The sequence below is a fragment of the Corvus hawaiiensis genome, chromosome 26 (genome assembly GCF_020740725.1).
Source record: "Corvus hawaiiensis isolate bCorHaw1 chromosome 26, bCorHaw1.pri.cur, whole genome shotgun sequence".
NCBI lineage: Eukaryota > Metazoa > Chordata > Aves > Passeriformes > Corvidae > Corvus > Corvus hawaiiensis.
This window is the reverse complement of record NC_063238.1, coordinates 38,310,144-38,326,063: the sequence shown is the minus strand read 5'-3', so window position 1 is coordinate 38,326,063 and position 15,920 is coordinate 38,310,144. Positions and strand designations below refer to the sequence as shown.

The 15,920-nt window shown below is 43.1% G+C and overlaps 1 long non-coding RNA gene across 5 annotated transcripts in view; it reads left to right on the top strand.

Annotated features, from left to right (window-relative positions):
- Positions 1 to 15,920, top strand: part of LOC125317278 — a 78,624-nt gene that overhangs the window by 45,931 nt on the left and 16,773 nt on the right. The window contains exons 4-6 of one of the 5 annotated variants that reach the window (XR_007199996.1): positions 2,681 to 4,212; positions 5,376 to 9,111; positions 11,200 to 13,489. The exons of the other annotated variants lie outside the window; for them this stretch is intronic. This is a non-coding gene — a long non-coding RNA (uncharacterized LOC125317278). Of the gene's footprint in view, positions 1 to 2,680; positions 4,213 to 5,375; positions 9,112 to 11,199; positions 13,490 to 15,920 lie in introns of those variants that run through there. 5 annotated transcript variants of the gene reach the window in all.

The window sequence follows — 15,920 nt, the reverse complement described above, 5'->3', positions numbered from 1 at the left end:
TCAGGTCCTGACTTCAGTACCCACTGCAAGACAGCCAGCAGGTGAAACTTTACCCAATGCGGAAGCCACTCACCAAAGTGAGTTGACTCGCATTATGTCCTCCATAATCCACATTTGGAGCTGGTTTTAAATTTCTCTGATCAAGCAGAGATCTGAAGGCAGCTGTCTCAGATCACCTCAAGTGTAGGCTGTTCCTACCTTCTTGCTTTTATAGCTCTAGGTTTCTTTTTTCTTTAAAAAAAAAAGGCCTCCAAGCAAAATGATCTGTTTCAGGTTGAACAAAACACCCATTCAAATCTAAATGAAAGCTTTTGAAAACACAGAAAGAAGATAACAGCTTATTTTAGGTTGGCCCAAAATACACTGCCTAATCAGGTCAATACAAAGATCCTGTCAAGATTTTTCCCCACAATACCTACGCTCTGGAACCAGACAGTATGATTTCTGATTGTGCAAACATGACTTCGCCCCATCTTCCCAAATTTTTATTCAATTCATTTTTTTTTTCTCTACATAGACTTCCATAAGGAGGGGTTTTTTTTTAGGATTACTCACTGAAAATGTTTTTATTAAGTTCTTTTAAAAAACAATAGTAAGTTAAATGTGTATGCATGAATTGTGAAAGTGCATATGTTCAGACATAAAAATTTCTGAACATAATCACACTTATCAAAAATTTTCAGTGAGTAAGCCCAAATTCAAGGCTGTTTGGGAACTGCTTATATTTGCTTTATTCATGACAGCTTTATTTTATGCTGTTCTCAGTCTGAGATTGGCCTGCTGGAACATCTTTATTCATATGGAAAAATAATAAATATTAAATGCCCCAAAATCCAGATATCACCATTCAGCCAACTACCCATGGATTAAGTAAAGGTTTGGTTTTCTTTAATGACCAGCCATAATCTGTATATTTGTAAGGCACATAATAAGATCTCATAAATAATATCAAATAGAATTTAGACTTCAGGGTCTGAAATCCAAAATTAGGCTTTCCAACAGTGTGACTCTTCTCAGCAGTTCATCTTTGCCTGTTGACTAGCAATGCTGGATAGGAGATAGGATATCAGCAGTGGGATTATCAGGCATACTGTTCCTATTATTGGCACATAGAAAAAACCACATTCTTTTAGATGAGATTTATCAAATATAACATTATGACTTATCAGCTTGGTTTCTTTTTTAAGAAAACCCTATTGCAAAATGATGGCAGAGCTAAGCAAAACCTCAGTTTACAAATTTGAAGAAATTTTCAGAGAGTCTCAGGTATAACAGTGTGAGAAATGAGACAACTCTGAAAAAAATTAATTTATTAAAACGGAAAAATTGAAAAATCACAGAAATTAGAAAAATATCAAAATTTGGGATCCTATGGCTCAGTAGATGGTATGCCCCAGGAGCGCAGGGATCTGAGATCCTCTGGCTGAGACAGCACTGGACCTCAGAGAAAAAGAACTTGCAGCGCTGGGCTGGCTTTTGGCTGGTCCAAAAGCAAACAAAATTACTAAAGGCTCCTTGAAAGCCGTAAGGCTTTTAATGCCCACCACTGGCATCCACCACAGCTAGCTTGCAGAGAGAGAGAGAGAGAGAGAGTAAAAACACCTAAAAAAAGTATTAAAATACATCCAACACATCTTAAAACACTTGTAAAAGTATACAGTAAACACAGGAAAGGTAACTCTTATGGTGTATAGGTGGTTTGAAGTTTGAAAAGGGAGCAAGTTGGTGATTTTTAACTGGGGAATTTCTAACTGGGAAGGGTGCAACTCTCTTAATAAACTACTTTGAACAATTGAAAACACTGATAATGGAACTTGATTTTTGTACCTGGGCTGATGGGTTAATTTTAAGATTCAATTTAAAAATATTTAACTCAAAATTAATTAATTAAAGCACTTAATATGCAAAGACCAAGCACAAATAGGGATTTCATGTATGACAACAGGAATGGTAGTAGATTGATACTGCAGAGAAAATATGTTGAAAACATGGTACAGAGAGATGGGCAATTTAAAGTAATAAGAGGAAATTAGACTATAATGAATGCTTACACAGAGGGAAATAAACTGATACAATAGAGAATGGAGATCTCAGCACAGACAGATAAGCTTGGAGAGATACAAAAGGTATCGGAGAGATACAAAAGGTATCAGAGAGATACCAAAGGCATAGTGGGGCAGGAAAACCAACAGCAAGTGCAAAGAGACAGAGCCCTTCAGGCTCCAAGATAAACTGTGAAAAAACACGCTGAGTCCCCATTTCAGAAGCACATAAGCTACCTTATCTGTGTACTTTGCAAAAGTGAGAGAAGCAGCTGTCGAGGTTTGTGGAGGTGCAGAGGACAACAGGAAGGGACTGAAATAGTGCATGACAGTGATGGAGGCACCTACATCCTCAAGAAATGATGCACCAACATGAATCATATGAAATATCAGTGATGAATTCGCCTTCCAGCAGCATTGAAGAATCAAATTTGTAGAAATATTAGATTTAGCTTTTTCGTTCTTAATCGCCGGAACTGGAAACACTGGGGTTTTCTTGGAGCGAAACACATTCAATGCCTTAGTGGGTGAAGAAGATTTAGTGGGAATAACAGATGGGCAGGACTGGTGACAGCTGTCTCCCTCATAAGTGGCACGAGTTAGTTGTCTCCCCTCTCTCTGTCTTTGTGTTTGCACAGGGCTGCTACTTCACAGTCCTACAGGGACCAGATAAACAGAGCAAGGAGGAGACACAGAATGTTCTCCTTATTATGGAGCAGCAGAAGATGCTTTTTGCTCCAGCTGCTGGAAGACTTCTGCACAGGCACTGTGCTATGTGCACAAAACATCTGGAGTGACGGTGTGATCAGGATCCCCTGAGTTTTCCTACAAATTATCCTCCTGCATTAATATCCAAGGAAGAAAAATGACAGTATGCAAATATTCAACTGCAAAAATGCAAACAACAGAATTTTGTTTTATTGACTTTTTTTTTCAAGCTGGTCATTATGTGCAGGACTGTGTAGCAAACTGGTTCTCACTTCATCCACAGCCCTTCAGGTCTATTCCATGAGGGCAGAGACTCCAGGAGGAAGGGTGAGAGAGGCTGTCTCACTGCTGGACTCACTGGCCTTCAGTGCTATGTCACATGAAGTGAATCAAATTGGTTCCATGGGAAAGTTGTTTTTTTAAAGAAACCTGAAGTGCAACTTGTCTGTTAGACCACAAATTCTTTAGGGAGAAAAATGAGAAAAACCCTGCTTTTTCAGGGTTTAGTGTGTGGCAGGTGTTTCTGTGAATAAATGAGAGCCCCATCAGACTGAGTGACTTGCAGGTTCCTCCTGCCCAGGTGTCAGCTGAGCTACAATGTTGAGCTGGAGGCCTGTGTCCCCATTACCCATCCCCAGAGCCAGCTGCTCCCACACCTGTAAAATCTGTGCAGAAAAAGTTCCCTCATAGATTTTATCTCTGACTCAGATGGGATGAATGACTCCTGACTTGCTGCTATAAAGGAACGTACACCTGACAGGCACTGAGACTTTGAATCAAGCAGGATTTCCAATACTGTGCAATGGCTTTCTCCCAAAAAAAAGTTAAAGTTTGCACAGTTTGAAAATAACTCCAGGAGAAGATGGCAGCAGCTGAAGGAGTTTGGCTGGAAACTGTGCTCCCCCTTGATCCATCCGCACTGCGCAGCAGCTCTGTGTGCAACTCCCGGATCGTTTGAAGGTGCTTGGGATGGCTTCAGGCTTTTGGCTTTTTTATGCAAGCAGATTTTCATGCTTTGATATGTTCTCTGACATGACTTTTGATCCAGTGAAGGTGATGCTGACACTTTTTTCACAGTGAATATTTTGTGTACAGTGCTGCTGGAGCACCACAGTTGCCTGAGTTATTTTGGAGGAACTCTTTCATAAAGATGCAGCCTAATAAATATGATGAAAAGTGAGAGCTCTGATAACTGCAGTCAGGGTGTCTGCCCTGGTCCAGACCAAGGTATTGCAGCTTGTCAGCATGCAGGGACCATCAAACACAATCCAGGAGAGTCGTGGGGGGGGGGGGGCACAGCACAGACTGGTCTGGGGCTCTGTGCAGTGAGAACAGCACTTTGGAATATCCAGATTATTCCCCCCAAAAAAAGCAGATGATGTTTCAAGCTGTCAGATTGGCAAGTTTTGGGAAAAGTGAAGAAACCCTGGTGGAAAGTCTGCGCTTTGCTCTTCCTGCCAAGGTAAAGCAGCACAGGGAATGAGGGTCACCAGCCAAGGAATGCTATGTGCCTCAGGGAACCCCCTGCTGAAGGACTTTCAGCTAATTGAGAAAGTCAAACATACATGTTCCTGCTGAAAAAGAGGCTGCACTACCTATATCGGGCATTTCAGCTACAAAGGGAATTGTTCATAAAGGCAGAAGGAATTAAAGGAGGGAATTAAAGGATGCAGTATTTAATGGGGTAGATTGATGTGCACACTGATGAGATATACTTCAAATTGACTAAATGTCTGTTTTGGCTGAAATAGCCCTTTTTTCTTTTCCCCTTGGCCAATGCTATCTGGCATTTTTGTTGTTTGTAAGTCATGCCTCTTGCTGTGACCCAGCCAGAACCAAACCTGGCCAAATAAAAGGTGTGCTTAAAAAAGTTAAAAAAAAAAAAAAGAATCACTACATGCCCTAATTTCTACCATTCTAAGGCCCATGAAAGGAAATTAGTTTTGTGCTAATGTAGGTCTCAATGCACCAAAAAGAAATCCCAGCTGGGTTGCAGCCTGCCTGGCTGCAGTGTAAGGATTTGTTGGAGCTCAGTGTGATCTGTGCCAATGTTCCAACCCCCATGCTAACCAAGGAGGAGACGTGGAGCCGTGTGCTGTCATCTTCTCTTTCCTAAACTGAGGAGGCAGCCTCATTTCTGTGTGTGTGTAATGATAGGGAAGCACAGTACCTTGGACTTTCTAGGCATTACAAAGAGCTAAGCTACCCTGGATTTATATTTATCCAACTTTTCCAATTGATGGAGTTACCCAAGTGCAAGCCCCTGTAGTGGGACTTCCACCAGAGTCAGTCTTGCATGGATTCACTTTCTGAGGGGAAAATTATCCAACCAAGCTAAATCATTTCAGGCAGAGCAGTTGTAAGAGCTTGTTTACACGAACCTGCTCAGAAAAGTTGATCTGAATTTTTAAGTGGATTAGTAAAACTGCATTAATTAAAGCCCTTTGTGGGAACTGTCAGAATTAAAGTGTCTTTGATTTGATTTGGTTTACTTCTCTTCCAAGGCTAAGTCATATTAAAGCCACTTTACTTGTGAAACGAGACGTTTAATGCAATTTACTTAATTCACTTTAAACTCCTGCTTTTAGTTAATTTAAATCAACTTTCCTGATTTTCCCTATATAGACATGCCCAAGGAAAATGAAGACCACTGAAATAGAAACACCTAAGAGAAACTTTGAGAAAAATCAAAATATTGCGCTAGCCCCTCCGGGACATTACTATCCTTGTCACCAACAAGATTTGGGAATTGCAGGTAACACCATCAAGGTCCAAGAACTGACAAAAACATCCTTGGTGCTGAGCTACAGTTGCTCTTTAGAGACAGGATGGCCAGTCCTGCACAAAAACTCTATTCCAGCCTAAAATAAAAGATGAAAAGTTAAGAAAATGCCTCCTAGCCCTCAAAATAAAAACAGGACTCAGGCTATGGGCTGTGGAGAGGGAAGAAGAGAGGTTCCTGAATATGTGAAAGAAGAAGGAAATTTTATTTAAAGCTCTGGTGACAATATCTGCATTGTTCCTCCCTCCTGAGCCAGGAGGCACAAACGATATTGGTAAAATGCTGTTGGAGGTGGCCTGGTCTTCTTTGCCCTGGAAGTATCACAGCTGTTTCAGGCACTGGTACGGGGAATACCATGCAGCAGGCTGAAGCTCAAACATCTGGGATGTGGAGGCATACAGGTGACTTTGCTTGGCATCAGCCCTGGCTCTGCAGGACCAGCTCTGAGCCAAGAGCCAATCTGCCAGACAATCCCAAAGTGTCACCTATGAAAATCAGAATTCAAGGTGAATCTTTGAAAACTGTCTATTTCTACATGTGGAACCTGCTTTCACAAGACACTTCAATGCCTGCAAAACCCTACACCCTCTGTGCTTCGTATTTTTCCAGAGTGGTCCTGTGCAGCTGCACAGCAGCCAGCCCAGGCCACAGCGAACAGCACGTGCAGTGACAGGGTCACTCTGCCCCAGATGAATGATCAGAGCAGGGGACTGCCATGTTAAATGAGAGGCAGTATGAGACAGGCTCCTTGTATTGCCGAGATCCATTTTAGTATTGCATCATACTCCACATGGCAGCCTAAATGAGAGCAGAGGTGGTGATTAGAGGCACTGTGTCTGTTTGGAGAAGGCTGCATGCGTGACTGAGCATGAATGGCCTGATTATGAGTGTCTGGAGCTCCACTCAAAGGGACTGAGCGGGCAGAGCTGAGGTAGCAATGATTAGCTGCCACGCAAGGTAAGTTATTGTCCCCTGGGATGCTAAAATATACTGTACTTAATAGTTCACTGGCCACACGCATTCCGATGGTTGATACTGTCGCAGCCGGAAACATTCATTCACGTAATTAGTTTACTTTTCCAGTTTAAGCCAAATGGAAAATCCTCCTGTACGGCACTCTTAAGGTGGCTGTTGGGCCAGTGTGGATCAGCAAAGTCCTTTTGACTTTGCAAAGTTGCCTGGGTTTCCCCAGAAGGACATGAGGTCATTTAATCACCTATCTTATCACAATGCCTTATCACAGACATTATAGGGACGCTCTGGGATTTTCTCTGGATAATCTGACTCCAAGATTTGTGACAGCAGCCATTGAAATCAATGGAAAATGAGCCTTTGTGTGACAGGGTTGTCACCTGTCCGTGATCTTAATTCCAGGTGTGTGACAGGGAGGACGGGAGATGACTCATCCCTTGTCAAAAATCCTCTGTGTCACAGATTTGCAGTTATACCTTCCTCCAGAGGAACCTCAGCTACTTACCCATAATAAATGATCTTCAGGTGACTTCCTCTCCTATCTCTGGGAGTCATGAATATTTGACTTAACAAATTAATCTTTTCATTTTCTTTCATGGGAAGACAGATACCTTTATATATGGAGCGCCTGAAACAGAGGATAAAAAAAAGACCACAAAGTAAAGAATTTGATTTTCAAGTAACTCTGTTCATTACAAGGGTTAGGCCAGACCCTCAACTGTACCAGAGCAACACCATTTCAATCATCAAATGTACTTCTCTACCTCTTTCCATCTCACTGGTCCTCCTTTGCAAACACCAACAGTGCCAGGGCTGGGAAGGATCCACTGGGGTCCTCAACACCTGCATAACCACAACACCAAACTTTGCATAATTTACCATTTTGTGGAGAGTCAGAAGGGCCTTACTCTTCAAGCCCTCCTTACTCAGCAGGCCCATCAAGGCCTGCTTTCTCCTAGTGACTCTGCTTCTCCGGGGCAGCACTTGGATTTGGGTTAGGTGCTCAGGGGCATGGCTTTGGGGGCAGAGGACCCTGATATGCAGATTTGGTGTGAATATCGTGCTCCGTCACCTACATTGCAAGGGAGTGTAACAGAAGTTGGGATGGTGCCAGCATTTTGTGCTGTGTTATTCTGTCTGTTTGAGTCCTTTTTGTTAAGCCTTCAGTGGAAAGGCTGGGTTCTGGAAAGGGCTGCTTGGATGCTCAGAGTCCTCCTTGTGTGGCATTCCATCCTGTGAAGAGCCCGGGAAGTACAGGCAGTACTTAAATTTCCACACACCACTTCCAGTCATCCCCAGAGGCTGATTCTGCTGTGATCCACACCAGGACATCCGTGTCTCGAGCCTTGTCCTTCTGTTTGCTCGTGTTTGCTTCTGCATCTTTTACTCCTGACCTATTCAACGAGTAACTGAGCCCTGCAATTATTTTTCCATTCATTTTCTCCTTTCCTGACTCGTTTAGGAAACAAATACTTCTTGACCTCCTGTGCATTGAGATGCACCATCTAGCCCAGTGTGGTGGAAAGTGGGAATTTGCTGCCTTTGGAAATTCTGCAAGCTGGTAGCAGTGAACAGTTGTCCCCTGGATATGTTGCTCCAGTTCCACTCCAGAGCTTGCTCATGCAAGAAAGTAATTTCTGGTCTGCATTTGTGCAAGAAGAACAAAACAGCCTGCTCACTTTCTGTTTCCAGGCAGACTTCTCAAAGATTATAGGAAGAGGATGGGCCTAGGGGCTTTCTGGCCAGGAATGCAGCACACCATGGGACAAACAAGCACATTGCCACAGTCAGGTGGCTGCTGTGTCCAAAGCAGCCCAAAACTGCTGAGTGCCTCAGCCTACCTGCTTACTGATGGCCCTCCTGCACCAAACTGCCTCATACCTGGGTCTAACCACACAGAGCAAATCCAAGAGGCTGCTCTCCCAAAGGGTCTTGCTGCTGTGTTGCTTTTTCTCTGTATTTTTTATGAATTTTTGAGAAAACTACAGTAGTGAGAGATTTGTGCAAACAGGAGTGTGCTGTATGCTCCGAGTGCCTGGGATGGAACAGCACACTCAAAGCCTCCATGCTGAGCTGCCAGAGTGTCCTCAAAAGCATATCTCATCCCCACTGGCTATTTGGGATTTCAAGGTTGCTCTTTTCATCACAGGCAAACCAGCCTGCCTTTTTTCCCAGCATTTCTGGTGCAGAACAACATGCTCTGTTGTCCTTCTGCAGCTGAAGGGGAAGGAGTTGGGGGAGATGGAGAGATGGGGCTTCTGTAATGCTCTTTTACCATTCCCTTTTGTGTCATGATTTTGTTTAGTTGGAAAGGCAGGGCAGGGACGCTGGCCTTATGTGCGGAAAAGCAGTTTTGCTATGAGGTAACAAAAGCTGCTACCCAAAAGGAGGATTGGAACAAGGGTGAAAGATTGGAGTGTATTTCCAAAAAATGAAAGGGGACATGTGCCAAGAGCTACAACAGAGTCCTTGCTGTCAGAGAGGTGGTCTGTCTGGAAAAGAAGTTCACTTGTGCAAAAGGAAGGGTCCCCAAATATTTCCCTAAAATGACAGCACAAACCAGAAGAACCAGCCAATGAGTTCATCAATCTCAACATTTATTTTAAAGTAAGTCTAACACAGAAATGGTGGGTGGTGCAGAGCTCCCTTTCTCCATGGCTATGGGGAGTATCCCTCTGCCTGTAGGACCATGATGGGGTACAAGGATGGTGGGTAGTGTGGAGATCCCTTCGCCCATGGCTATGAAGAGCTTCCAGCTGCCTGTAGGATCATGATGGGGCAGTGGGTGGCGTGGAGTTCCCTATGTTCACAGCTGTAGAGAGCTTCCAGAAGCCTGTAGGACCATTCTGGGGTACAGACCAGGGATAAGTGTGTTTCCTTATCTTTAGGTCAGTGTTCTTGTAGGAAGTTCCTTGTAGAAAGTTTCATATTCTCTGGGTGGTAGAGGAAGGAAAGGGTGGGTGTGTGCCTTGCACCAGCCATGCTCCTGTCCAGGGATTTAGCTGTCAAAGACAGGAACATCAAAGAATGCAGCAACCCCCAGCAGCCCCTGCCTCCATGACTGGGGCTCTCCCAGCCTCAGGTCAAGGCTGTCCAACCCATGTCTCCCTGATGGACAGAAAATGTCTGAGCCCAACCATGTCACCAACCCCACTGTAATGAAGGCCACCACTAGAGATGGCCACTGCCAATGTTCTGCCTGCTCTGACACATCACCAGGGCTGTCTACCTGGAGAAAAAACATGTGTGGGTTTGCCATGGCTGGAGGGGGCTCCCAGCTCCCTGTAAGATTGAAGGCAACTGTAAGAACAAAACAGGATATAGGCTGGGGCCATCACCAACACACCCTGGGAGATGGCCACTGACAATGTTCCGCCTGCTGTGACACATCACAAGGGCTGGTGCCTGGAATTAGCACTGCATCACTGTGACATGGCTATTATCATCCACCATTCAGCCGAGAAGAAACACTTAAATAATAAAAATACATAAATAAATTAATTAAAATAGATAAATAACCTCTGGCAATATTGCAGTGGAAAATTAGGTAGCTGCAGCAGCTATTTAAAGAACAGGACCTTGGAAAATGTTAAAAAAAAAAAATAAAAGCAGCAAGTCCTACTCACTGCCCAAGTGTAAAGAATTGCTGCTGAGATTTGTGGGTTTGAAGACTAAATTATTGAAAAATGCTTGTCAAGTTGACTGAAGGCAACATTTCACACTTTTAGAATTAAAGACATGTCCAGTGCAAAATGATGCATCCACAAGTGGCTTATGGTGCTGAGCACAGATCAGCATGAACTGCAAGGCTCACATCTTTCTTTCCCTGAAACATACCAGAGAATTTAGCCAGAGACTGTCCTGTGCTACATATTCAGCTGGACCCTAGAATGAAATTCAGGAATTAGTTCCCTTCTGCTTGGTTCACTGCAGGCTGCTACATGCAGTCTCTTTAACTGACAGGACCAGAGGCACTGGGCACAAAATAAAATGCATCAGTCTCCCTCTGAACATCAGGAAACACTTTTTACTGAGACTGAGAACTGGCACAGGTTACCCAGGGAGGTTGTGGAGTCTCTAACCTTGGAGATATTCAAAAGCCACCTGGTCATGGTCTTGGGCAAGTGGCTCTGAGTGGCTCTGCTTGAGCTCAGGAGTCGGACCATACAACCTCCAGAGGTCCTGTCCAGGCTCAGCCCTTCTGTGAGTCTGTGATTCAGGCACCAGCCACCCCAGTAACTGACTGATACAGTCTGTGTGATGCCACAGCTCATGGGCTCTCAATGAGCAGCCAGAGATCACATCCTCTGTGTGCAAACTGACCTTCCCTTGGAGACCACCAGAAGAGCAGGTAATTTACAGCTATTGGATCATCAGACTACAATCTTCCAGGCACTGGACCTGTTTTAACTGAGCAGTCTTCAGCTGGGAGAAATTAAGATCCCGAAAGACTCACTAGTCCAATGTATTTTAAGCTTAACCCAAGGAAGTTTTCTCAGGCAGCTCATCTGCTGCCTTCAGCAGCCATATTGCCCCTGAGGAAAGCAGGTGTTTTCTAGACATCCGTAAAGCTTCTGGGATGAGGACCAGGCTGAGCAGCTCTCAACAGTTCATTACCCATTTCTGTGCCTGTGTGTGAAAGAAGGTGCTGACATGTTGTAATCCTCCAGCATTTTGCACCTTCTCTGCTTTCAGTCTTTGCAGAGATAAGTGGTTGCACAGGGTGCAAAGCAGTGACGACTCCAGCCTGCAGTGTTTCCAGATGGGAGGAGCAGCACTGGTGCTGGAGAGCCCTCCTGAGAGCTCCTGCCTGCTTTGCAGACCTGGGACTTCATAGATGTCAGCTGAGCTCCAGATAAGCACGTGGACTTAGTGATGCACTTCTGAATCCAGCACAAGTTCTGAGCTATTTAAGGCTTTTGTTCACTTGTCATTTCTCATTTCCTCCTTTTAAATAAATCTTCATTCCTTTGTTAAGAGACTGTTTAAATCTCTTGGCAACTAAACCATGTACAAAAAGGAGTGAGCACACCTTGGCCAGGTTTACATGCTGCAGGAGGTGTGGCAGTTTAGAGATGACAAGTCAATAGTAAATAAATCCTGGCTGCATGTTTTTTTCACCTTTTTTCTCTATAGTGAATCCTTTGGAAATCCGGCACAGCTGGCACTCGAGTAAGGGGCTATTTGGCTCCCTGTTTAGCTGCTCCACCATGAAATGTAGTGATAGTCAGACGAGTAATTGCATAAAAATGGCACCTAGGTGCTGTAAGTAGGTGTTTTCTGTGGGCCTCCTGAGGCATGTGTGCCGAGTTTAAGGATCGATTGGGTTTTTTCTCCCTCTCTCATTCCTGTAGCTGGGATTTGCTAATCATCTTGTGCTCGGATGTCCTGCCTCTCCCACTGCAGTGCCAGCTAATGTCTGATTCCAGAAGCTTTGCAGTTGGCAATGTTTTAATAAGCAGAAAGAGCACAGCTTGATTCTCAGGTAACAGGCTGAGCTAGCTGTGCTGGCAGTCAGAGCAAAAAACATGGTATTGACTTGAAGACTGAGTGAATTTGGAATAGAAATTGTGGAGGAGGAATAAATGTGGCATACAAGGATGTCACTTTTACACTTTCCAGATGATAACTGCACTCTAAAGTGGAGAATCTCTGACAGTGATGTCCTCTTTCAAGCATCCAACATCTATGCCCGTACTTGGTCCTCCTGCAAACCCCCTGTTTTCCCAGCTTTGTCTGACTCACACTGTGTATTCTTCACAAAATACACTGTCACAGGCTCTGTTTATGAGAGTTACTCAAGCTTGTTTCCAAGTTAGAATTCATGTTTTATGAGGAGGTGGATAGATGAGGAGGGGAGAAGTTTCCACTTGGGCAAGGGCATTGGAAAGCACTTCTGGAGATAAAAGTTGCAGGCAAGTAGCAAACCTCTGACTGTGTTGCATAAAAAAGTTCCTGGAAACTCCTTTCTTGCCTCTCACTGCAACATCTTTCAGGTCATCCATGAAATCATCATCCGAGAGAAGTTTATTTGATCATCTGCTACACCATTGACCAGGATATTTATTCCCAGGAAATTAGTAATCACCTGGAATGTCAATTGCCTGAGATATTTGGGATGTCACCATGTGGTATCATAGAGGGAACAGATGCCTTCTGGAGGGCAAGGCCACATCTGGGTGTGTGTCCTGGTTCAGAAAGGAAGGGGAACAAAGACTAGAAGTAGATAGTGTCCTTCTGGTGGCAGGATCAGTGCTTGATGGAAGACCCTGTGGCAACTGAAATATCTAATTTATTTTCAGGAAAGGGTGAAAAAGGGATTAAAAGCAAGAAATCAGGCTTTTTGCTTTTCTGGGAGAGAGAGGCAGTTTGATAATAAGCTGCTTTCCTGTCGGCAGCTTGGGGTGATGTACTTCCAAGAGCCCTGTCCCTCGGGACAACACCCTTGGCAAGTGTGGCTGACCCTCTGAAAATCCTGTTAAGAGTGTGAAAGCGAATGTCTGTGAGTGAAGGATACTAAAGCCTCCTTCAGAGGGCAGGGAGCTGGCCCTGCAGGGAGAGATGTTTCACAAACTGTCTTGCACTAGGATTCTTCCACCCTCAGGAGAAAGATGCTCCACTGTGTCCACCTCACCTGCTCCCAGAGGCAACTTCTCTCTTCCAGAACTCCAAAGATGTGTCAAAACACGTGTGTCTAAAAGACATCAAATCATTACTTTATCAGCCACATTTGGCACCAAGGATCAAAATCGGGCCTATGTAAAAATCTTAAGCAATATCAGGGAAAAGTCCAAAGCATAGTGAGAGCAGTCATTTGTCTGCTTCTAAAAAGTGTGTTTGCAGCATGAATGTAATATTCTTGGAGAACCCAAATATGAAAGCAACTATAAAGAAAGCTCCAAATATCACACTCCACTCTTCAGAGCTTGTATAATATAAACTGAATAAAAGTTCCTCATGGAAAAAAGGTAAATGAGTTATTTTTAAAATTTATTTATGTGGTGACTGTGTTATTAATAATGCATTTAGAGAGTTATTTTCAGCTATGTCCCTAGAGCCAATGAAATAACTACATGCTCCAGGACAGCAGTAAAAGGATGAGGGACTGCATATATCTTAGTGACCAGTTCTATAAATATGCTGCTAAAAATTAGTAACAATTGTCATAGCTGGCTCAAGAGAGACTTGTTAACTAATTATAGATCAAGCTGTGCATTAAAATTAAAGCCATTTGCAAGATATTACAGCAAATGTAATGTTCCCAAGAGATGTTAGATTGAACAGTCTTGGAACCTCAAGCGGCTTGATCAGTGCAAAACACAAGTTTTCAAACATTATTTGAATGTCATGGAGGGACTAGATAGAAATGCTGCCTAGGATGGGTCATTCCTTGAATTCCTTGACCTGAAGACCATATAGAAGATGTACTAACCACAACACAAATTGCCTGGGTAAGCTACTTAGATATTGGCAGGTTTTGGCCATTGCTGTCTGGCTTTGTGTTTTACAGTTTGTGCATGATGGGATCTCAGTCCATGATTAGCCTTGCCACAATATAAAACACACAGAATAACAGCATGGGCATTCTGGTCCTCAAAGCTGTATTTCAGGAGTGTGAAATTTGTTTCCTGATTTAATGCTCCCACAGTCAAGCAGATTTGGTGTGTTACATAGGTCTAATAAGAAGTTTTCATGAGTATTTTAAAATTGTGGGTAACCTGAGAAAGAGAAAAAGTATATTGATAAATAAAGCATACTTTAATGTAAATCACAGATAGCATTTCCAGGAATTTGTCCTGGGACAGAATCTGAGGGCTGAGTGGCTGAAAAAGGTTACAGCCCAGTGAGTGCACACAGTGAATCTTTATCACCTTGAGCTGCAGTTTGATGGCTAAAAATAAAATTTTAAAAAATGAGAAAAAAAAAAAGGAAAAAGCAATACACAGTGCAACCTTGAGCATCAAAAGGACCAAGCAGGCTGCCAGAGAAGAGTGGGATACTTCCACCTGCTTGGTATCTTTGCTCTGGCTAAAATATTATTAATATTTTAGTATATTGACTCCTTCTTACTTTTCTGGAGCAACACCTTTAAAAACCAAGCTGTGCAATACAGAGATGAAGCTGGATGATGGCTGGTTGAGATCAACTGCAAGAGACAGCACTGTAAAAATAGACAAAAATCTGCACTGAAGCTAAGCCTTCCCTTTTATTCTTTTTTTTTTTTTCCTTACTTTGGATTAAATTTTCCATTTGCCAATCTAGAACAGAGCATCTGGTTGCAAAGAAGCTGGTAGCTGGACTGCAGCATTCAATTACAACTAATCTGCATCACTAGATACTTCTAATGTGCCTGGAAACTATTTTGATCCAAGAGCAATTGGTTTATTGTACACATTTACAGGTACACAAAGGAAACAAAAATTGTGACTGAGCTAAAATTCAGCTCATTATTTGCTATTGTGGCATTAATTATTGACCAGATTCTTCAGTTTCTGAACAATTTACGTCTGCCACAAGCAGTAGTCATTCTTCTGAACAATGCGTTGGAAGCTGTTCTATGAGAGATGAAACCTTAAAATGTAGAGTAATAGCACAGCCCAGTGGCTTGTGAAGGAATAAACCACCACTTAGGGATCTATTGATCTGGGCAATTTAATGTATTTTATCAAAAAGTCAGGGAAATGTGAAAGTGGGAAATTATTCTCGGGTCAGATAGAAGTGAATTCTTTATTCTAATCTCCTTTATTTATTCAAAATCATTCTGAAAAAGTGCTTTCAGCTATGCTGGCTACAAAGCACATTGTCTCACTCATGTCATTTTATGTAGAATTCTTTAAGACACTTATTGAAAACTGTATTTAGAATAATAATTTCGTTTAGAATAATTCATGCTCTAAATTATGTTATTATTATAATTGTATTGTTTCAAAGAATTATTCTTTGTCCTTGCTTGGATCTGCTTTTATTTTCATGTATATTTTGCATATATCCAAGCAGTCATCTGAAATCTACTGACACTGGCCTACGTGCACCTATTTGTTGTAGTAAAATAGTTGGTGTCTGACAAAAAATACGCCACCACCAAAATCCCCAAATTAGCCTCGGACTAGAGGAAAGGAGTGGGATGTTGTGGCTGCATGGGCACCAGCCAGGGTCTGGGCTGAAACTGGGGTTGTGTCAGGGTTGGGGAGAGACCTTGTAGCAGCATTTTCATCTGGGCAAGGCAGGAGGGGTGGTGGGCTGGGAGGATGTTGTGTGCCTGTTTCTCATCCCATTAGGAAGATGGGATGTGTTTAAGGATGCCCTGAGACACAGGCCATGGAAAGGCTTTCTAGTGCCTCATAATCGTTGCCTGGCTGGGCCATGAGAGAAGGGTCCAAACGGGGCTATTGGACACCAGAGAAAGGAGCTCGTGC